This window comes from Pan troglodytes, chromosome 8 (assembly GCF_028858775.2).
Source record: "Pan troglodytes isolate AG18354 chromosome 8, NHGRI_mPanTro3-v2.0_pri, whole genome shotgun sequence".
NCBI classification, from domain to species: domain Eukaryota; kingdom Metazoa; phylum Chordata; class Mammalia; order Primates; family Hominidae; genus Pan; species Pan troglodytes.
This window is the reverse complement of record NC_072406.2, coordinates 25,908,040-25,932,169: the sequence shown is the minus strand read 5'-3', so window position 1 is coordinate 25,932,169 and position 24,130 is coordinate 25,908,040. Positions and strand designations below refer to the sequence as shown.

At 44.1% G+C, this 24,130-nt stretch overlaps 1 protein-coding gene across 4 annotated transcripts in view; it reads left to right on the top strand.

The window, feature by feature from the left end:
- Window positions 1-24,130, top strand: part of CCDC3 (coiled-coil domain containing 3) — a 203,556-nt gene that overhangs the window by 43,054 nt on the left and 136,372 nt on the right. For all 4 annotated transcript variants that reach the window (XM_063781402.1, XM_063781403.1, XM_063781404.1 and 1 more), the window contains 2 exons: window positions 1,653-1,772; window positions 6,938-7,205. The gene's annotated coding sequence lies outside the window, so the exon portion shown is untranslated. The remainder of the gene's footprint in view (window positions 1-1,652; window positions 1,773-6,937; window positions 7,206-24,130) is intronic.

The following is a 24,130-nucleotide window of genomic DNA, read 5'->3' as shown; positions in this document are numbered from 1 at the left end:
CCTCACAATTTTTGTTTGGTGTCTGTTAAATGGAAGTGGCTGCTGCATGAATTTCCTCTAATCTCCTATGGTTACCAAACCGATGAAAATTCTAGAGTACTAAGTTCTGATTCTTCTAACCTGGTTACTCTGACCCCAAGCCCAACCATAACCCAGTCCACCTCCCTGCTTTTTATTCTGAGCAGCAGATGGCACTGTGTCCAAGTCTGGAAAGATTCTGTCTGTTTCCAGGGAAAGTTGGGGGAAATGCATTCAATCTTCCTGCTAAACACTCCTATAATTTTCTTGAGGCACTCGCCCTCCTCTTCCCAGGCTTGAGTGTGATCTGTGTGCTAACAGGCACAAGTAACACTGTCAATATGTGTGTAATGTATGTGGTTCCGGAAGAGTGGGCTTAGACTGCTAGTCCATCACGAATTTGCTTCCTCTCCTTCCTGGGCACACAGCTGGACTACATTTCTCAGTTTCCAACAGAGTTAGATTTGGCCGTATGTCCAAGTTGTGGCCAATAAAATGCAAGAGGATGTGCGCCATTTCTAGGCCCCATCTGTGAACTCACACACTCTTTGCCCTCCACTAGCTGATGTCAGTGCCCAAATTGACCTTGGAGGTCATGGGCTGAAGATGGTGGAATTGCGACCACCTTGGGTCCCTGAATGACTGCATGGAGCCAAGTCCCTGCATTGACTTGGATCTACGTTGGGCTGTTACACAAGTTTAGAATTAAACTGTAATGTGTGAAGCCACTGAAATTTTTTTGCAGTAATTTCCCTACCACAACTGATACACAGATTAACTGATGAAACCCTAATGTCCTATGTGATATTCCTGTAGAAAATATATCATAGGAAGTATCCATGTTTCTGCACAACAGGGATTTCTTTCTCCATATGAGACTCCAAACAGGTTCCCTGTCAAAAGGGGTTGTAAAGACCTCCCCACTCCAATTGTTTTAGCAGGCAAAGGACTTGATCTGCAGACTCAAAGGCAGGCAGCTAGCAAGGAGAAAACACAGTAGCTTAGGAAAAAGAGAGACTGTAGCATGTGGTCAAATTTGTTTATGAGTAAAGCAGGTAACCAGGAATTTGCCAAGCATTTTGGAGTGAATTAAATCCTTCAGTGAAGATAAAGTTACCGTAATAAGAACTATTCAGGTTGGAAGAGTGTCTTTAAAGCTAGCCACCAACAATTTCTCACCTCCCTGTACACACGTTTCTCTTACATCAAGAGGTGGATTCTGCCTGTAATCTCAGCACTTTGGGAGGCTGAGGCAGAAGGATTGCTTCTGCCCAGCAATTTGAGACCAGCCTAGGCAACATAGCCCTGTCTCTACAATTTTTTTTTTTTTAATTAACCGGCTATGGTGGTACATGCCTGTAGTCCCAGCTACTCAGGAGGCTGAGATGAGATCACTTTGAGCCCAGGAGTCTGAAGCTGCAGTGAGCTATGATCATACCTCTGCACTCCAGCCTGGGTGACAGAGTGAGACCCTGTCTAAAAAAAAAAAAAAAAGAAGTGGATTCTGTTCCCCACACCCTTGAATCTCGGCTTGAATGTGACTTGCTTTTGCTAACAGAATGCAGCTGAAATGGTGCTGTGCCAGTTCTGGGCGTAGGCAGCTTCCACTCTCTTGAAATCCTGTTGCCTTGCAGAGAGGAAGTCCCTGTACCCTGTGGAGGAAGAGAGGCCTTGATGTGTACCCTGTGGAGGAAGAGAGGCCTTGATGGAGAGAACCCAGAGGCCAAAGGCCAGCACCACCTGCTTGGCATCGAGTAAGTCTTCATGATATTTGGGCCCCAGCTGAACTCCACTTGTTTGCAGCTGCCTGCATAACCACAATCCACACCACATGGGGCAGAGCTGTTGATCTGAGGTCAGTGCACCCTCAGAATCATAAGAAATAATAACTCCTTGGCTGGGCGCAGTGGCTCACGCCTGTAATCCCAGCACTTTAGGAGGCCAAGGCGGGTCGATCACCTGAGGTCAGGAGGTTGAGACCAGCCGGGCCAACATGGTGAAACCCCATCTCTACTAAAAATACAGAAATTAGCCACGTGTGGTGAGGGTTGCCTGTAATCCCAGCTACTTAGGAGGCCGAGGCAAGAGAATCATTTGAACCAGGAGGCAGAGGTTGCAGTGAGCAGAGATCACACCACTGCCCTCCAGCCTGGGCAACAAGAGCGAAATTCTGGCTCAAAAAAGAGAGGAGCAGAGAGGAGGGGAGAGGAGAGAGCCATGTTACCTGACTCGGGTTCCAGGGCTTAACTTTTCCCCTCGGCATAATGAGTTTGAAAGGTCCTGAACTTTCTTTTTCTTTTGACACCTATGACTGAGTGTGTTAGGCCAGGGGGTACCCAAAGATCATCGAGATGCAATTCCTGCCATCATGGAGCTTGTAGCCAAGCAGAGGGAGACAGAAATGCAAACAAACAGCGAGTTTTTGGAATTGCTACTGAGTGGGGGACAAAAAAAGTGGAAGCAATCCACTTTGAAAAGCTTAAGCTGAGTTGGGAAGATGAGTAGGATAGGATGAGTAGCTGAGGGGATTGCAGAGGAGGAGCAAAACCAGTTCAGGCGGAGGCAGCTCAAGTACAAAGGCAGCCCGGAGTGGCCCGATGAGGTGATTGGAGGGAATGCAGATTGTTTGCAATAGCTGGGCCGAGAGGAGGCAGACCAGGTGAGGTGTGCCCCTTGCCAAGTTTCCTCTTTTTTTTTTTTTTTTTTTTTTTGAGACAGAGTCTCTCTCTCTCTCTCTCTCTCTGTCACCCAGGCCAGAGTGCAGCGGCCCTATCTCGGCTCACTGCAACCTGCGCCTCCTGGGTTTAAGCGATTCCCCTGTCTCAGCCTCCCGAGTAGCTGGGATTACAGGCGTGCACCACCATGCCAGCTAATTTTTGTATTTTTAGTAGAGATGGGCTTTCGCCATGTTGGCCAGGCTGGTCTTGAACTCCTGATCTCAAGTGATCCACCCACCTCAGCCTGACAAGGTGCTGCGATTAGAAGAGTTTCCTCATTCTTAACGTGCGTGGCTCACTACTGCCTTGTGATGCTCTGTGCCACATGTTGCCAGATAACACCATGAGCTGTGTACCTTCACCCCTGCCCACATGGCTTATCAGGATCAAACGAGACAGCTCATCCATTTTGGGGTGAGCAGTGTACAAATGGAGCATCAGGCTCAGGTTTTAAGTGACAAATGAAACAAATGTGCCCTCCAAGGTTCATCAACATTCCTCACTTGAAGAACTGGTTGTCTTTTGTATCACCTCTGGTTTTCATAAGAAGCTTGAATTTGAGTTCTTTGTACATTTTATTTTATTTTATTATTTTAGAGATGGAGTCTCACTCTGTTGCCCAGGTTGGAGTGCAGTGGTGTGATCTAGCTCACTGCAGCCTCAAACTCCTGGGCTCAAGCAATCCTCCTGAGTAGCTGGGACTATAGGTGCATGCCACCACACTTGGCTAAATTTTAAATTTTTTCGTGGAGATGGGGTCTCACTATGTTGCCCAGGCTGGTCTTGAACTCCTGGTCTCAAATGATCTTCCCACCTCAGCCTTCCAAAGTGTTAGGATTACGGGCATGAGCCACTGAGCCCAACCCCTTTGTACTTTTATTACGTAAGTCAGTGGTTGTCACATATTTTCATCTTCCTAATTTTAACCTTCCTGCCTACAAGAACAAAAACAAAAAAGATTATTCTACCTTCAGTCTTTTTAGTTGTTTGCATTAGAGGAAGGAAAAATGACTTTTCTTATTCCTCTGAGGTTGGAGAGGAAAAATCCTTTTTCCTGACCCCACCTCTGGCTTTTTGGGACCAGAAGTATCCAAAACTGGATGTGTAAGAAGATCCATTGGAAGGCAAGAAAAAAAACATTGGAACTTCTAGGTGTGTGTGTGTGTGTGTGTGTGTGTGTGTGTGTGTGTGTGACAGAGTCTCAATCTACTGCCCAGGCTGGAGTGCAGTGGTGCAATCACAGCTCACTGCAACCTCTGCTTCCTGGGTTCAAGTGATTCTTCTGCCTCAGCCTCAGGTCACGAGCTGGGATTATAGGCATGCACCACCACATCTGGTGAATTTTTGTATTTTTAGTAGAGACAGGGTTTCACCATGCTGGCCAGGCTGGTCTCGAACTCCTGGCTTCAAGTGATCTGCCTGCCTCGGCCTCCCAAAGTGCTGGGATTATAGGCATGAGCCACCATGCCCAGGATGCCTGTGGGTTTTTTAATTGGTAGAACTGTTAACATGAGATCAACCCTGAACAAAATTTTATGGGCGCAAGACAGTATCGTTAGCGATAGGTGCAGCATTGTACAGCAGATCTCCTTGTGTTTGCTTTCTAATCTAAGCTGCACTTAATATATCGTCCATACATATGAATAAGTTATAACTGAACATATGTATGTAATAATTAATAAAATGGAATAGAATAAAACAACGTACCTGATCAAATCAGGTAAGCAATCAAGAAAGCTTGGAGATGTTTTTAAATTTTGAGATAGGGTCTTGCTCTGTTGCCCAAGCTGGAGTACAGTGGTGCAAGCATAATTCACTGTAGCCTCAAACTCCTGGGCTTGAGCGATCTTCCCGCCTCAGCCTCTGAGTAGCTGGGACTATAGGCACGTGCCACCACACCTGGCTAAATTTTAAATTTTTTGTAGAGACCGAGTCTCACTATGTTGCCCAGGCTGGTCTAGACTGCTGGCTTTAAGCAATCCCTGATTCTCAGCCTCTCAAAGCGCTGGGATCACAGGTGTGTGCCGCCATGCCCGGCCAAAATTTGGAGATTATACTGCCCTAGTAATTTGCACCTTCTAGGCTTCTCCTGAAGTCCCATAAAAGGGGCCCTCCTATCTTCATGCTTAGATGAGCAGCTGCATACACAACTTCTGCAGAAGGAACCCAGGAGAGGAGTCCTCTGTCATCCCTAGTGCCATAGCATAGTCATGAGCTCCAGGCCATTTCTGCATTGTCCTGTCCAAGCGGAAGTGCTCAGTCCGGAAGTCAGCTCCCTTTCTGGTTCAGAACTGTTCCCCCAATCTGTTGCCTTTATCACAATGCTCCCACCACCCTCCATGCCCCTTCCCTTCACTCCTGGGTCTGGGACGCTGATTCTCACCTGTCTGAGGCATACCACCCCCAGCCCTCCTGCCCCACGCTCTAGCAGTCTGCCCCTCCTTCTACCCCAGCCTTGCCCAGACTTTAGATATTCCCCAGCCTTGGTAACATCTGAAGTCTGTCCTTAATATACCAGTGTCCCACCGGGGGACAGCGTTACTCTGATTTTGAAAGAAGAGTAATTATACTCTTCTGTTACAATAGTAATAGTAGTGACAGCTGCCATCATACCTGCTAGGTGCCCTGCACTTGATGTGATAATCTTCAGTGTGCATGGTGACTTTAAGGTGAATGACACTTTAGAAATGAAACAATTGAAGCTGACAGTTGAAGCCCAAAATCTAAGCTGGGATTTGCACACGAATGACCCACCTGCCACCAAAGCCTAAATCTTCCTGCCATACCTCATTGCTTTTCTGACCACCCCGGCAGGGCCTAGGGTGGTGGGTGTTAGCTTATGCTAAACCAGCGCTGGAGTGGCCTTGCTGGGTGAGAAGTAATCCCTCTTCCTCCCCACTAATTTGCAGGCTGTGACCAAAATAAATAAGATAGAAGAGAGTAAGTCGGTTGGAAATACTTGAGGCTCCTTTGGGGGCAGAATCTGAATAATAACTCAAAGGAATCCCAAAGGATTAGAGCTTTGTCTAATCTGCTGATGATATTTAGACACAGAGCTCACACCTGTGATCCCAACACTTTGAGTGGCTAAGGTGGAAAGATGGCTTGAGACCAGGAGTTTGAGGCCAGCCTGGGCAACATAGTGAGACCTGGTCTCTACAAAAAAAATATTTTAAAAATTAGCTGGATGTGGTAGAGTGCACCTGTAGTCTCAGCTACTCAGGAGGCTGGGGTGGGAGGATCACTTGAGCCCAGGAGGTTGAGGCTGCAATGAGCTGTGATCTCACCACTGCACTCCAGCCTGGGTTACGGTGAGACTTCATCTATATTAAAATAAAAAACAAACTAAAACGTAATGATAAAGAATAAATACAGGCCGGGCGCGGTGGTTCACGCCTGTAATCTCAGCACTTTGGGAGGCCGAGGCGGGTGGATCACAAAGTCAGGAGTTCAAGACCAGCCTGGCCAACATGGTGAAACCCCGTCTCTACTAAAAATACAAAAATTAGCTGGGCATGGTGGCGTGTTCCTGTAATCTCAGCTACTCAGGAGGCTGAGGCAGGAGGATTGCTTGAACCCAGGAGGCGGAGGTTGCAGTGAGCTGAGATCGTGCCACTGTATTCCAGCCTGGGTTATAGGGCGAGACTCCGTCTCAAAAAAAAAAAAAAAAAAAAAAAAAAAAAAAAGAATAAATAATCCAGTGATGACTATTACCAGTTTTCTCTAAGCCTAGGCCCAGCCTTGGCCCATGGCCTCAGCCCTTGGATTGATATGGCTTATTTAGGCATTTAAAGGTCGACACCTGCCTCCTGCTGTTTAATTCCCTGCAGTCTGACAGATTCACCAATTACCAAGGAGAAAGCCTACCTTCCTTATGCTGTGTGTAAATGAGGCTTCCATCAGCACAGACACACACACAGGCTGCAAATGGACCAGCCCTGCCCCCAATTCCACACCCATGGCCACAGCAAAGAATGCTGTGTTCCCCTTCCCCAGCCCTCACACCCAGGTTAATACCTGGGCTCATACCCTCAGCCCCACACCCAGGTTAATACCTGGGCTAATTTCATTTTTTCACTTTTTGGGTTTTCAGATGTACCCCCCCAGCGGAATCAAAATGACAGATTTATGTCACATTGTGGGTTTGGATCAGAAAGCACCCTTGAGCAACACTTTGATTCTGTGTTTCTTCCCGTCCTCAGCTACTTCTTGGAAGAGCAGTGGAGAGAAAAATATTGTTTCTTTTTCTTGGGAAATTGGCAGAGACATGCTGAAGAAATCAGCTACAGCTGTTCTCCACACCTGGATAAATTTTTAATAAGAACTTAACACACCCGCCCTCCAGAAAGGGTGGTCTGTGGTGTCGATGGTGTTGTCTCTCCCAGGGCTCTTCTGGGCAGCTTTCTCTGTGACCTGGAGAGCGAAGAGTCTATTTCCATCACATTTCAGCTGCCAAACTCCCCTTTAAACGTAAGTAAGCCATTTGATTTCTGCTGCCTTCGTTTTCCCATAAAAGGGCGTTTAAAAAATATAATTCTCCAAGAAATCTCTAGTTGTTTTGAAATAAAAAGCTACTTTTCGCTCTTGATCTCATTTCTTCCAGCTATTCTCTGCTTTGCCCTCCTTGGTTTGTGGAGCCTCATACAAATTCATTAGTACTTTTCCAGCGTCACAGGTTGGAACTGAGGGTTCCAAAGAGCAAAATGCATTTTGGCTGAAGCAGAACCAGGAATCCATGTTGTTTGCCATTGGCGCCATCCAATTCACTTGTTCTGAATAAGGGAATAAAGTTAATATTTATTCCCTTCATGATTCTTGTATTTCAAGAAAAAAAGTGCTCTACAGGCTTTTTCCCCCCAGCAGGTACTGATTGATTTGTTTGAATTTTGAGCTGCAATCAAGGATGGAGAATCTAACTGATCTCCTTGTTCACCAAATATTTATGACCTGTGCATAGAATATTGACTAATCTCTAATGTGCAGTCTTCTTGATGAAAAGGGAAGGGACAGCTGGGGCTCGTTATTGTGTCTCTTCAGTGGATTAGAGAGATTAGATGCCTAAGATGTCCCAAAGCCTGTATCGAGTCAGGTGATCTGATCCTCATTCCCATGAACAACTTAGGAGGCCTCCCTCTCCAATTGTGACACTTGGAATTTGTATGCTCATCTTCATCATGACTATGTAGCCAACTCTTGGTGTTGTGCAATGAAAAATGGAAAATTTAAGCCAGATGATTAAAAAAAAAAGACCACGTGGCTCTAGGTATAATGAAAGACAGGCATATGTTTTCAGACACAATCTGCCTCTCTCTTACACACACTCCTTACTCTTAAATATTTGGATTTTTTACTTTACTCTGCATCTAATTTTAATCCCTTCTCAGCTGGCACCATACTATTGATGACCAGGGGACCCACAGGGACAGCTAGCGACATGCCAAGTTGACTCATCTGCTTGTGGAGGAAACACCTTCAAGTTCCTGTCTGCAGTGGGTGTTGCCCAAAGTCAATATCATAGAAACCTCCCAATTATATGAGAGTCTCCATCTAAAAGTGAATGGCATCAATAGGAAAGTAGAATTTTCTGAATAGGTAACAATCCATAAAGTGCAAGTGTAAAAGGAAAATAAAAACCTGGGACCCTGGCCAGGTGCAGTGGCTCACACCTGTAATCCCAGCACTTTGGGAGGCCGAGGTGGGCAGATCACGAGGTCAGCAGATCAAGACTATCCTGGCCAACATGGTGAAACCCCGTCTCTAGTAAAAATACAAAAAAATTAGCCAGGTGTGGTGGTGCGCACCTGTAGTCCCTGCTACTAGGGAGGCTGAGGCAGGAGAATTGCTTGAACCTGGGAGGCAGAGGCTGCAGTGAGCTGAGATCGCGCCACTGCACTCCAGTCTGGCAACAGAGCGAGACTCCGTCTAAAAAAAAAAAAAAAAAATTGGGACCTCAATTCACTCTGCCAAAAGAAAAAAAGTTAAGCTTAAAGCAGAGTCATGCAAGAAGCTACCTTTTCTTTTGTTCCTAAGATAGCTACGGATAAAATATAAAACATCCCCGCAGATAGTTACTCAATTCACCTTACATTGCGCGCGAGGTACATACATAATTGACTATTCCCCTACTTGCTCCTTTTCTCTTGCAAGGTGTGGATTCAGTCACGTAACCGTATCCTTCCTCTTTTCCCTCCAGCCTGCTTTCCCCCTTTAAGCCCTCAAAATCGTCTTTGGAGAAAGGCACAGACCACAGACTGTTTCTGGGACTCCATGTTTATTTCTTCCGGGCGCGTCCCTAACCTTGGCAAAATAAACTTCTAAGTTGATTGAGACCTGTCTCAGATGCTTTTTGGTTCACACAAGAAAACAAACCGATCTCAGGCCTTAGTCCCTCTGGAGAGCTTTAGAGAGGCCCATGGCTAACAGGAATCACCCATGTCTCATAGGGAGGGCACGGATGGACATCCAGCTTGCAGTTGCCAGGACCACACCGGGCTCCAGAGCAGATTACTGAAGTCTCTTTATATGTACCCAGGCATTCTGTGTGAAAGAGGGAGGCGGGAGGGGAGAGCCAGGTTAGTTTGGGAAATTTTGCATTACACAAAATTAAGCAGGTTTCTTTAGTCTTCGCTATGCAGATTTTATTGTGAATCAGTAAGAGGCAGAAAGAATAGAAAGCTTTCCCCAAACTTTTTGTCCTGAGAATCCCTTTTTCCTGGGGTTCTCTAACATTTCAAAGGGCACTGTGATCCACAAAGCCCAGGCTGGAGAGAGCCACCCGGAGATGTCAAGGAAGCTCCAGCTGCCAGTCTGTCACCAGCTCCATGGAGACTCACCTACCAGTTTAATGGGGACTTTTCAAACCCATGGGCTTCAAATTTGGGTATGCCCATCTTCAGGGTCACAAGAGGACTTTCTAAGGCTACACAGGTACATGGTTTTTGTTCTTTTTAAATTCTGGGTCCACAATTTCCATGCGTTCTTTCCTATAATTGTTCTGGTGAGAACTGAATGGCGATGAGCCATTGCCGCTAAATGGAGTCTCTCTGTTCTGTCTCCTCTTTCATAACAGCTGCTTCATAAATGCAAAACATCCCTCACCCTCTCTCATCTTACTAGGGTGCATTGCCCCAGGGTGAACAGATATCTGGGTTGCCAGACAAATTGCTGGATTGGCTTCTTTTTTTTTTTTTTTAGAAAGTGAATGATTCTATTGACTAAGTAATAAATCTTTTTGCAGATCAGATGATTTCTAATTCTTTGCTTTCATGAAATTTGAGAGGAGACCTAATTGAGTTGTCAGAGAATTAGATCATTAAATATTTTCAATGATAGATCACTGTATCTGAAGGAGCTTGAGTAATAATTGATACTGCTTGATAAAATTGCTTCCATTCTTGTCTACTTCTTCTTCTTTTTTTTTTTTTTTGAGACGGAATTTCGCTCTTGTTGCCCAGGCGGGAGTGCAATGGCCCGGTCTCAGCTTACTGCAACCTCCGCCTCCCAGGTTCAAGCAATTCTCCTGCCTCAGCCTCCTGAGTAGCTGGGATTACAGGCATGCCCCACCACACCTGGCTAATTTTTTTTGTATTTTTAGTAGAGATGGGGTTTCACCACGTTGGCCAGGCTGGTCTTGAACTCCTGACGTCAGGTGATCCACCTCGGCCTCCCAAAGTGCTGGGATTACAGGCATGAGCCACCGCACCTGGCCTTTTTTTTCCTTTTTTTGAGACAGGGTCTTGCTCCGTTGCCCAGGCTGGAATGCAGTGACGCGATCACGGCTCACTGCAGCCTCATACTCCTGGGCTCAAGGGATGCTCCCAACTCAGCCTCCCTAGCAACTGGGACTACAGGTGTGAGTCATCATGCCCAGCTAATGTTTTTATTTGTTGTGGAGATGAGGTCTCACTATGTTGCCCAAGCTGGTCTCTAACTCCTGGGCTCAAGCAATCCTCCTGCCTTGGCCTCCCAAGGTGCTGGGATTACAGGAATGAGCAACCATGCCCAGCTTATGTACTTCTTTTTTTATTTTGTTTTGGTGATGGAGTCTCACTCTGTCACCCAGGCTGGAGTCCAGTGGCACGATCTCAGCTTACTGCAACCTCTGCCTCCTGGGGTTCAAGTGCTTCTCCTGCCTCAGCCTTCCTGAGTAGCTGGGATTTCAGGTGCATGCCACCGCACCCGGCTAATTTTTGTATTTCTCGTAGAGATGGGGTTTCACCAACTTGGCCTGGCTGGTCTTGAACTCTTGACCTCATGATCCCCCCATCTCGGCCTCCCAAAGTGCTGGGATTACAGGCGTGAGCTGCTGCTCCTGGCCGCTTATATACTTCTTTACATGAAAAAAGTTTTATAGTGCTTACGGTAGCAGTAGCAACAATAATTGTAAAATGAGAAAAATGTTGATGAGGACCCTGCCTATTTTAGTAAGAAGTGGAATGAAGAATAGTTTCCCCAATAAAATTCTAATTTTTATGTTATGTATATATATTTTGTTTGTTTGTTTGTTTGTTTTGAGGCGGAGTCTTGCTCTGTTGCCCAGGCTGGAGTACGGTGGTGCAATCTTGGCTGACTGCAACCGCTGTCTCCCAGGTTCAAGCGATTCTCCTGCCTCAGCCTCTTGAGTAGCTGGGTCTACAGGTGCGTGGCCTTATTTTTTGTATTTTTAGTAGAGACAGGGTTTCACTTTGTTAGCCAGGATGGTGCCCTTGTGATCCGCCTGCCTTGACCTCACAAAGTGCTGCGATTACAGGCATGAGCCACCGTGCCCAGCCAATAATTTCTTAAAAATATATTTGTTATTTTGATAAATTGCATATTAACACTACCTATAATGGTAATTCAGTCCAGAGAGATTTCTTTGATACCTGGAGCCATATGGTCACAGAAAATTTTAAAAATTAATTTCAATTTATATGCATGCTTTTGTCGTAGATAATTATGAGTGGTCAATAAAAGAATTTCAGGCATTGAATATATCACATTAACATAATATAATGTAGGGAAAGTAGAATGGAAATACAAGTTTAAGCAGTAAATGGAGTAATTTTTTGCCTGTTAAAGATGAGCTTGTTCATGTATGTTTAAATTGAATTATGTTTGATATGAAATTGCTATGGCATTTAGATTCCATGGGAAACATTGTTTGAAGTCATGTAAGAGCTTTCCTTTTAAATCATAGATGACACAAACAAATGGAAAAACTTCCAATGCTCATGAATTGGAAGAATCGATATGTTAAATGGCCATACTGCCCAAAGCAATTTACAGATTCAACACTATTTCTATTAAACTGCCAATGTCATTTTTTTCACAAAATTAGAAAAAAAAACTATTCTAAAATTTATATGGAACCAAAAAAGAGACATCACATTATTAGACTTCAAACTATAATATAAAGCTGCATAGTACTGGTACAAAAACAAACACATAGACCAATGGAACCGAATAGAGAACCCAGAAATAAGGCCACACACCTGCAGCCATCTGATCTTCAACAAAGTCAACAAAAATAAGCAATGGGGAAAGGACTCCCTATTCAATAAATTGTGCCGGGATAGCTGGCTGTCCACATGCAGAAGAATGAAACTGGATCCTTACCCTTCATGTAGAAAAATTAACTCAAGATGGATTAAGGATTTAAACATAAGACCTTAAATGAAAAATCCTAGAAGAAAACCTAGGAAACACCATTCTGGACATTGGTCTTAGGAAAGAATTTATGACAAAGTCCTCAAAAGCAATTGCAACAAGACCAAAAATTGACAAATGGGATCCACTTAAAGGGCTTCTGCAAAGCCAAATAAACTATTAACATAATAAACAGACAACCTACGGAATGGGAGGATATTCACAAACTATGCATCTGACAAAGGCCTAATATCCAGAATCTATAAGGAACTTAAACAATTCAACAAGCAAGAAACAATAACCTTATTAAAATCGGGCAAAAGACATGGGCAGACACTTCTCAAAAGAAGCTGTACAAATGGCCAACAAACATATGAAAAAATGGTCAACATCACTAATCATCAGAGAAATGCAAATCAAAACTACGAGATACCATCTCACACCAGTCAGAATGGCTATTATTAAAAAGTCAAAAAACAACAGATGCTAGCGAGGCTTCAGAAAAAAGGGAATGCTTATTTACTGTTGATGAGGATGTAAATTAGTTCAGCTGTAGTGGAAAGCAGTTTGGAGAGTTCTCAAATAACTTAAAATAGAACTACTATTCAACCCAACAATCCCATTACTGGGTGTATATCCAAAGGAAAATAAGTCATTCCACCAAAAAGATACCTGCAATCATATGTTCATCACAAGCAATATTCACAATAGCAAAGACATGGAATCAACCTAAGTACCCATCAATGCTGTACTGGATAAAGAAAATGTGGTACATATGCACCAGGGAATACTACGCAGCCAGGAAAAAGAATGAAATCATGTCCTTTGCAGCAACGTGGGTGGAGATCTTTATCTTTATGTCTTTATTGTTGTGTCTTTTTTATTTTTATTTTATTTTATTTTTTGAGACAAAGTCTCACTCTGTCCCCCCTGGCTGGAATGCAGTGGTGTGATCACAGCTCACTGCAACCTCCACCTCCTGGGTTCAGGCGATTCTCCTCCCTCAGCCTCTCGAGTAGCTGCGACTACGGGCGCACATCACCACGCCTGGCTAAGTTTTGTTTTTTTAGTAGAAGCAGGTTTTCACCATGTTGGTCAGGCTGGTCTCAAACTCCTGACCTCAAATGACCCACCTACCTCAGCCTCCCAAAGTAGCTGGGATTACAAGCGTGAGCCACCATGCCCAGCTTATCTTTGTCTTTGTCTTTGGTTTCATCTTTATGTCTCATGGACATAAGGATGGTAATAATAGACACTAGGGGCTCCTGGGTCAGGGAGAGGGAGAGGGATTAGGCTTGAAAAACTATTGAGTACTATGCTTACTACCTGGATGACAGGATCACTTGTGTCCCAAACCTCAGCATCACACAAATATACCCATATAACAAACCTGACATGTACCCCCTAAGCCTAAAATAAAAATTGAAATTATTTTTTAAAAGTTTTCCTTTTAAATGTTCAATATTTGCAATTACCAGAAGTTATATCCTTTCTATGTAAACTTATGAAGGAACATTTGAGATGTTAACTTAAATAGGTGTGAGAAGCCATGGAGTTTTCTTTTTCTTTTCTTTTTTTTTTTTTTTTTTTGAGACAGTCTCCCTCTGTCGCCCAGGCTGGAGTGCAGTGGCGCCATCTCGGCTCACTGCAAGCTCCACCCGCCAGGTTCACGCCATTCTCCTGCCTCAGCCTCCCGGGTAGCTGGGACTACAGGCACCCGCCACCACACCCGGCTAATTTTTTGTATTTTTAGTAGAGACAGGGTTTCACCGTGTTAGCCAGGATGGTCTCAATCTCCTGACCTCCTGATCTGCTCGCGTCTGCCTCCCAAAGTGCTGGGATTACAGGTGTGAGCCACCGCGCCCAGCTGAGAAGCCATGGAGTTTTCGACCATTATTTTAGAAGGTAACCAAGCAGGAAGTTGAAGGTCTCTGCATCCAACAGCACATAAGAAGAATTTAAAAATAGGTATTCGGAGATGATGACAATATTTGGCTTCAACCAGGCTTTGACCTAGTCCCACATTGCTTTCATACCTGATAACCAACCTCATCGACTGGGCCATGGGACCACCTTATGGAAACTGTCCTGTGGGGGTCTCCTGCCCCTCATTCCCTGACTCATTCTTGCCTCAAATCCCAGAAAGCCTCAGAAAGTAGAAGGTGAAATGTTGGTCCTAGTTCCCAAGCCCTAGTCCACCCACCAACCATCTCAACAATTAGCAGTGATTTGCAGATTTGCAGTTTTCAAAGTGTTTTCCTCTGCTTTGTCTCCTCACCGCTACCTGCTGTGATAGGTGAAGAAATTGGAGCTCGGAGGATTTCAGTGATTTGCACGGGATCACACAGCAGGAAACGGCATCGTTAATATTTGGATCCAGGCTATTGGTCTTCAAACTCTATGTTTCATCCACGACATCTCATTGTTTGTGGAGAGTCTTCTTTTAGACAGAGGCCAAAGCGACTGGGATCTCCTGAGTCTGGGGAGCCCATTCAGCACTCTTAGGGAGATGGTGGTGAGTGGGTGTCCCTGGTCTCTTCTGGGAGCCTCCATCAAGATTCTCTGCCAGGGCTGGGCACGGTGGCTCACACCTGTAATCCCAGCACTTTGGTAGGTTGAGGCAGGTGGATCACTTGCGGTCAGGAGTTCGAGACCAGCCTGGCCAACCCTGGTCTCTTCTGGGAGCCTCCATCAAGATTCTCTGCCAGGGCTGGGCACGGTGGCTCACACCTGTAATCCCAGCACTTTGGGAGGTTGAGGCAGGTGGATCACTTGAGGTCAGGAGTTCAAGACCAGCCTGGCCACCAGCTGGGCATGGTGGCATGCCCCTGTAGTCCCAGCTACTCGGGAGACTGAGGTAGGAGAATCGCTTGAACTGAGAGGTGGAGGTTGCAGTGAGCCGAGATTGCACCAGTGCACTTCAGCCTGGGCGACAGAGTGAGACTCTGGCTCAAAAAAAAAAAAAAAAAAAAAATTATCTGCCAGACACTTGGAGTGAACTTACACACAGCGAGGGGGAAATCAACACATACAGATACTTAGTGTGGAACAAGATATCACGGTGTGGAGCCAAGACGAGTATAAATAAACATTCACATAAAAATGTGCAAGATTTGCCGTGAGTGGTGTTTTAGTCTGTATAGTTATACCAGAAATAAGAATTGGTCGGATGTCAAAATACTACTCATCTAGCTTTAGTTTTTATTTTTAATTGAAGACAAAGGCTTTTAGAAACCAAGAGAAATACTAAATCTGTTTCAGCTTACCTCAAAGGGCCCAGAAGAATAGGTACTTCTGGCTGGCTAAGTTGAATCTATGCTTTGGGTGTTATTTTTGAGAACTTTAGAGGAGAAATTTTTTTTCTTAGCGCACTTACTAAAAAGGCTGCTAGACATACATATTGGAAAAATAATTACTCAGTGTTTGGGACTTAATTTTTTTGGTTCCTCAGCATGAGGTATAATCATTTGAGGCTGAGCCCTTGAGAACATTAAAAGTCAAATGAAATTTCTAAAAAACAAGAAAGATTCTCAAGGTCTTAAAAGAGTAAATCTATAGGTGAGATACACAATAAATAATTTTCATCCACTTAGTGCATACAGGAAATAATTTACTAGATAGGACTCCAGCATCGTACATAATACAAGGTCACCCTCAAAGGCTACCTGAAAGTTTGGGTATGCAGGTGGCCAGTTTAGTAACCTGGAATTTATCTTACCTGTCCTCATTGGTTGGCTCCTGCTATTTACTTTGTGTGTGTGTGTGTGTGTGTGTGTGTGTGTGTGTGTGTGTGACAGAGTTTTGTTCTTGTTGCCCAGGCTAGAGTGCAGTGGCATAGTTTCAGCTCACTGCAACCTCTGCCTTCCAGGTTCAAGCGATTCTCCTGCCTTAGCTTCCTGAGTAGCTGGGATTACAGGCATGCACCACCACGCCCAGCTAATTTTGTGTTTTTGGTAGAGATGGGGTCTTACCATGTTGGTCAGGCTGACCTCAGGTAATCCACCTGCCTTGGCCTCCTAAAGTGCTGGGATTACAGGCGCGAGCCACCGCATCCAGCCCCAGCTGTTTACTTTTGCGGATGACTCACGTTGCTGCTTGTTCAACCTCCACTGATAGATAAGGCTCACTTCCTTTTGTCACAGCCTATCTTGGGCTGGCAAACATGTTAACATAGGGGATGGTGTCACAAATATTAAATTCTTCATGGAATTTAATTGCAAATCTGGGTTGACACAGTGGGGTCTTTCCCAAGCACAATCTGGGTGTCGTGAAAAACTTGCAAATGGTACCCTCCATCCCAATTCACTGTGTTCGCCCCAGCTTCTGAGACGTCCCTCTCATGCCCATCTTGCCTGGGACAGACAACCTGGATGTTGAATTTAATGCCTTTGTGACTGGGCTTTTAGTGCCAGAGAATCACTTGCCTGAAGTCATAATTCAAATTACAGTGAAATCAGACAGATATTCATAGACTATCAAGCTGGGAGGATGCCAGAAACCATTTACCAATGTCAGCGGTCACCTAGGTGCTATCGGCAGCTCAGGCAGGAAGATCTTTTCTGTGAAACCTTTCTGTGCAGGACAAACAGCATTCTAGATCCTGCCCACTGCATGTCACCAGTACGTCAGTACGTCTGTCACAGTTATTGTAACAACTAGAACCCACCTCTCCCGCATTTCCAAGTACTGGGGGAGACAGATGGTCCTACCATTTTCAGCTGACGATGCTGTGCACATGGAGGAAATCAGATCCAGGAAAAGAGAATTACTTGCCTGAGGTCACAATGCAAATTACAGTGAAATCAGAATGTTACTCTGCACTCTCCCAACTTTAATCTCTGTCCCAATACTATCCATCTGCAAAGCAGCAGAAAAACATCCTAATTAACTTACTATTTGTGACCAGTATCTGTGAAATGCTTTAAACTCCTAGGCAAAAGATACTAAGTAACTACTCCTAGTTCTTTATTGCTTATTTGCAACTCAAAGCACTATCAATTCCAGTGTAAATAACCAAATAATAATTTAAATTGTAATCCATTCTGGAAGTACTTTTTTTTTTTTTTTTTTTTGAGACAGAGTCTTGTTCTGTCGCCCAGGCTGGAGTGCAGTGGCACGATCTCAGTTCACTGAAACCGCCGCCTCCCAGGTTCAAGTGGTTCTCCTGCCTCAGCCTCCTGAGTAGCTGGGATTACAGGTGTGCTCCACCACACCCAGCTATTTTTTGAGATATGCGGGTTTAGTAGAAACGGGGTTTCACTATGTTGCCTAGGCTGGTCTCAAACCCCTGACTTCAGGAGATCTGCCCGCCTTGGCCTCCCAAAGTGCTGGGATTACAGGTGTGAGCTGGAAGTACTTTTCCTAAAGAAAGCTAGAACAGGGATGGATAGATGACCACAACCCTGCCAGTGCTTGCTTATTTGAACTGAAGCATGTGCGTGGTGGCATTTGAGCTCTCCGAGATATTTTGTCAAAGAATTTCTCTTGGAGTTACATTATCTACTCCAGGGACCCCTGTTTAGGTTCTTCTGGATTGCGGGAAGGGAACTGGACTTTCAGAAGTCACCCAATGGGAGCTAAAGGAACCACCTTGAGCAGGTGTGCAAGAGGTAGCCACAAGGAGACATAAGTGCTGCAGGATGGTGTGGGAGAAAACAGCCCTCTCCCCAGCCCACAGATCTCTCCCTTCCCACAGCTACATCAGCGGTAGCAAGATGCTCCCTGCCAAGCACTTGAAGCTGCCTGGAACAAGGTGCTACACAAACACTGTCCTTATTATTGCTTCTAATCTGCAGACACTGAGCTCTCTGTCTGTAAATACCAAGACAGCAGTGGGGCTGGGTAGACAGAAGCCAGGGCTTGGAGCACCCCAGGCTACTTGTTGCTAGGTGCTTTGCCAACCAGTGATGCCAAGCCTCTAAGCTAAGCCTCAGCAAGTCCTATATATTTGTCTGTGATAGGAGCTTCCTCTTTTAGAACATAAATACTGGTCTGTTTTCTTAAACAATCAACTTTTGTTCTTTCCCAACAGAGCTACGCAGCCCTAGGCTGCTCTTTCTCTTTGCTGAGTCTTGGGAGCAGAACTCAGGTCTTCCAGCTTTCTTTTTTTTTTTTTTTTTTTTTTTTTTTTTTGCTTTCCAACTTTTAAGTTCCAGGGTACATGTGCAGGATGTGCACATTTACATAGGTAAATGTGTGTCACCGTGGTTTGCTGCACGGATCATCCCATCATCTAGGTATTAAGCCGGGAATCCATTAACTACTCTTCCTGATGCTCTCCCTCCTCACACCCTCCACCCTCTGACAGGCCCGTGTGTGTTTTTCCCCGCCATGTGTCCATGTGGTCTCATCATTCAGCTCTATTTATAAGTGAGAATATGTGGTATTTGGTTTTCTGTTCCTCATTAGTTTGCTGAGGATAACAGCTTCCAGCTCCATCCATTCCCTGCAGTGATCTCGCTCCTTTTCATGGCTGCATATTATTCCATGGTACCACATTTTCTCTTTTGAAATCTGTTGGAGACCTGGCTGGGGAAAAGGCTCTTAATGTCTAAGTTGTTAGTTTCCCTCCTCCACTGTGGAACCAGCAGAGGAGAAGGGAAGTGTAGAGACTCAGGGTATATGCCATCCAGTTTCACCAACTAAGGCAGTGCAGAGTGCCTACAAGATCAAAGGATGCTCCTCTGGAAATCTTTGTTTTAGAGATGGGGTCTCACTATGTTGTCCAGGCTGGTCTCAAACTCCTTGGTGGGGGAGCTCAGGTAATCCTCCCACCTTGGCCTCCCAAAGTGCCGGGATTATAGACATGAGCTACTATGCCTGGCCTCCTCTGGATATCTTGGCTGGCAAGGGGGTTCAAAGCTTAAGAGATGAATTTGCAGCCAAATTCAGAGGGGGTGAACTCTTCAAGACAATGCACCAAATTTCCTCAACTACCCAGTGGCGTGGAAAGAAAAAGGGAGGAGAGAGATGATAATTTTACTGATTCTAGTGAGAAAAATATAAAAGAGACTTAGAGACATGATCACCTTCTACAATGTTTCCAATAAACCTATGGTAAAAAGATTATTTTAGACATTTGGGGAATTTTTATGTAGGATCAAGTGTCAGATGATTAATTTTGTTGGATGTGTTAATGGCATTATGGTTACGTAATAAGGTATTATCTTCTTTTTAATTACCCAATGAAGTATTTACTTTAAAAAAAACTTGAAAACTTGGATTTGTTTCAAAACATTTTGACTTTTAAAAAGTGAGTGTAGATGAAATGTGTGATAAAATATTGATAATTATTAAAGCTGAGGGCTTGTATGCTACTTTAGACATTTTTATTTTTAAAAATGTAGCAAGGATGACAAATATTTTATATAAAAACATGGGAATTAGTTATGTGATAAAGGTACTCAAAGTACATGAGGCAGCCAGGCACAGTGACTCATGCCTATAATCCTGGCACTTTGGGAGGCTGAGGCAGGAGAATGGCTTGAGACCAGGAATTCGAGACCAGCCTAGGCAACACAGTGAGACCCTATCTCTACAAAAAATAAAGAAAATCAGCTGGGCATGGTGGTGCATGCCTGTAGTCCTAGCTAAGCTGGATACTGAGGTGAGAGGATTGCTTGAGCCTGGGAAGTCGAGGCTGCAATGAGCCGTGATCACACCATTTGACTCCAGCCTGGGTGACCCCATCTCAAAAAGAAAAAATGTACATAAGGGCCAGGCACAGTGGCTCACACCTGTAATCCCAGCACTTTGGGAGGCCAAGGTGGGCGGATCACCTGAGGTCAGGAGTTCGAGACTAGCCTGGCGAACATGGTGAAACCCATCTCTACTAAAAATGCAAAAATTAGCTGGGCGTGGTGGCGTGCACCTGTAATCCCAGCTACTCGGGAGGCTGAGGCAGGAGAATTGCTTGAACCCATTAGGCAGAGGTTGCAGTGAGTGGAGATTGTGCCACTGCACTCCAGCCTAGACCACAGAGTGAGACTCCATCTGAAAAACAAAAACAAACAAACAAAAAAAGCACACATAAGGCCTTCACTTTTCTGTCTAGCTTAGAGAGAACATGGTTTTCTAGAAGTTTGTCTGATTTAAGCTCTTTGGGAAAGAGTTTTCTATTTGCAAAGTTTGGTATGGTTTACTTGAAGTTTTAAAAAATATATAGCACGGATTTTTTTAAAGGCTTTGAAAAACCTGTTAAATTCAGTGAGGTCAACAGTATAAAAGAGATAGGGCAGGACTCAGGACAACATCTCTTATCCCCCAACACAATATTTCTTCCATGTTCTCCTTTTCTGTATTACTTCATCCTGGTGGGCAGCCACTTGTTTTTGTTTGTTTGTTTGTTTTTTGAGACAGAGTCTTGCTCTGTCACCAGGCTGGAGTGCAGTGGCTCAATCTCGGCTCACTGCGTTCTCTACCTCCTGGGTTCAAGCGATTCCCCTGCCTCAGCCTCCTGAGTAGCCGGGACTGCAGGTGCACACCACCACACCTGGCTAATTTTTTGTATTTTAGTACAGACGGGGTTTCACCGTGTTAGCCGGGATGCTCTTGATCTCCTGACCTCATGATCCGCCCGCCTTGGCCTTCCAAAGTGCTGGGATTACAGGCATGAGCCACCATGCCTGGACGGGCAGCCACTTGTTAATGGTATTAGACACTTCAGCTGCTTTTTGCTTCTCTCCCTAGAGGAAAGGGTTTCGTTTGTTGCTTTGTCTATTCAAGTCTATTTTCTGAATGTCTTCCCAGGTAGTGCCTGTTCCAGGACAGCTTAAGTCAAGGAGCCCTGGGTTGCACGTGAATGATGATCATAAAACCTGGATGTTCTTGATATTTTAAAACATGCCTCGGGATGATATAGTTCTTCCCTTAACATGAATTAAACAAGCAGAACATGGTTGGTTCAGTGGAACATACACAGAAATGATACAGAGCTTGCCCTTAACTAACTCACAGGTTTAACCACAAAAACAAAAATTACAACTTTTTACAAAGGTTCACATAGAGTAGGAGGCCCGTTCTGGCAAAGTGTTTTTGAAAAATGTTGCCGTTCGTTTCAGAACCAAATTGAGACTTATCTTCTTTACCAGCTAGCGTTTATTTTTTATTTTATTTTATTTTATTTTTGGTCTCTAATGTCTAATGTGTAACTGCTGAGTTGCAAGAAGCATCACTGCAGTCGAGCCCAAAAGTGAGAATTTCTTTTATCTGGCTTTCAGGAAGTTAGCAGAAAAAATAACATAAGACACGCTACAGCAAAAACAGGAGAAAAATGCACTAAAGCCAAAAAGAGGCAGCTTCCACCTAGGAAAGCCTCTGGCTGTGAGATTGCCACCCAGAAATGCAGAGAGATCAGTGTTCTCTACCTGGGTATCCTGAAATGATGCCAGGACTGGGCTTCGTAGGGATTTCCTCCAGTCCTGTTTTTCTTTTCTTTTTTTTTTTTAATTTTTTTTATTTTTATTTTTTGAGACAGAGTCTCACTTTGTCGCCCAGACTGGAGTGTAATGGCGTGATCTTGGCTCACTGCAACATCTGCCTACTGGGTTCAAGCGATTCTCCTGCCTCAGCCTCCCAAGTAGCTGGGATTACAGGCATCTGCCAACATGCCTGGCTAATTTTTGTATTTTTAGTAGATATGGGTTTTTGCCATGTTGGCCAGGCTGGTCTCAAACTCCTGACCTCAAGCAATCCACCCACTTTGGCCTCCCAAAGTGCTGAGATTACAGGCGTGAGCCACCGCACCCAGCTCCAGACCTGGTTTTTTGTTTGTTTGTTTGTTTGTTTGTTTGTTTTTTACAGTGAGAACATTGGATTCCATTTATTACAGGAATAATAGTTTAGAGGAATCTGGACTCAACTAATACAAAAAAGGTCCCATTGGAATAATGTTAATACATTCCTAACTATTGCTATGACTTTGGTTTATTTCTAAACTTTTGGAAAAATGTACACATTTTGTTTTTTTTTTTTAAGATCTAGGCTTTTGGGGGAATTCTTTTTTTTAATTATACTTTAAGTTCTGGGGTGCATGTGCACAATGTGCAGGTTTGTTACATATGTATACATATGCCATGTTGGTGTGCTGCACCCATTAACTCGTCACTTACATTAGGTATATCTCCTAATGATATCCCTCGCCCCTCCCCCCGCCCCCCAACAGGCCCCGGTGTGTGATGTTCTCCACCCTGTGTCCAAGTGTTCTCATTGTTCAATTCCCACCTATGAGTGAGAACATGCAGTGTTTGCTTTTCTGTCCTTGCGATAGTTTGCTCAGAATGATGGTTTCCAGCTTCATCCATGTCCCTACAAAAGACATGAATTCATCCTTTTTTATGGCTGTATAGTATTCCATGGTGTATATGTGCCACATTTTCTTAATCTAGTCTATCATTGATGGACATCTGGGTTTGTTCCAAGTCTTTGCTGTTGTGAATAGTGCCGCAGTAAACATACGTGTGCATGTGTCTTTATAGCAGCATGATTTATAATCCTTTGGGTATATACCCAGTAATGGGATGGCTGGGTCAAATGGTATTTCTAGTTCTAGATCCTTGCAGAATTGCCACACTGTCTTCCACAATGGTTGAACTAGTTTACAGTCCCACCAACAGTGTAAAACTGTTCCTATTTCTCCACATCCTCTCCAACACCTGTTGTTTCCTGACTTTTTAATGATTGCCATTCTAACTGGTGTGAGATGGTATCTCATTGTGGTTTTGATTTGCATTTCTCTGATGGCCAGTGATGGTGAGCATTTTTTCATGTGTGTGTTGGCTGCATAAATGTCTTCTTTTGAGAAGTGTCTGTTCATATCTTTTGCCCACTTTTTGATGGGGTTGTTTGCTTTTTTCTTGTAAATTTGTTTAAGGTCGTTGTAGATTCTGGATATTAGGCCTTTGTCAGATGGGTAGATTGTAAAAATTTTCTCCCATTTTGTAGGTTGCCTGTTCACCCTGATGGTAGTCTCTTTTGCTGTGCAGAAGCTCTTTAGTTTAATTAGATCCCATTTGTCAATTTTAGCTTTTGTTGCCATTGCTTTTGGTGTTTTAGTCATGAAGTCCTTGCCCATGCCTATGTCCTGAATGGTATTGCCTAGGTTTTCTTCTAGGGTTTTTATGGTTTCAGGCCTAATATTTAAGTCTCTAATCCATCTTGAATTAATTTTAGTACAAGGTATAAGGAAGGGATCCAGTTTCAGCTTTCTACATATGGCTAGCCAGTTTTCCCAGCACCATTTATTAAATAGGGAATCCTTTCCCCATTGCTTGTTTTTGTCAGGTTTGTCAAAGATCAGATGGTTGTAGATGTGTGGTATTATTTCTGAGGGCTCTGTTCTGTTCCATTGGTCTATAGCTCTGTTTTGGTACCAGTACCATGCTATTTTGGTTACTGTAGCCTTGTAGCATAGTTTGAAGTCAGGTAGCATGATACCCCCAGCTATGTTCTTTTGGCTTAGGATTGACTTGGCAATGCAGCTCTTTTTTGGTTCCATATGAACTTTAAAGTAGTTTTTTCCAATTCTGTGAAGAAAGTCATTGGTAGCTTGATGGGGATGGCACTGAATCTGTAAATTACCTTGGGCAGTATGGCCATTTTCATGATATTGATTCTTCCTATCCACGAGCATGGAATGTTCTTCCCTTTGTTTGTGTCCTCTTTTATTTCGTTGAGCAGTGGTTTGTAGTTCTTCTTGAAGAGGTCCTTCACATCCCTTGTAAGTTGGATTCCTAGGTATTTTATTCTCTTTGAAGCAATTGTGAATGGGA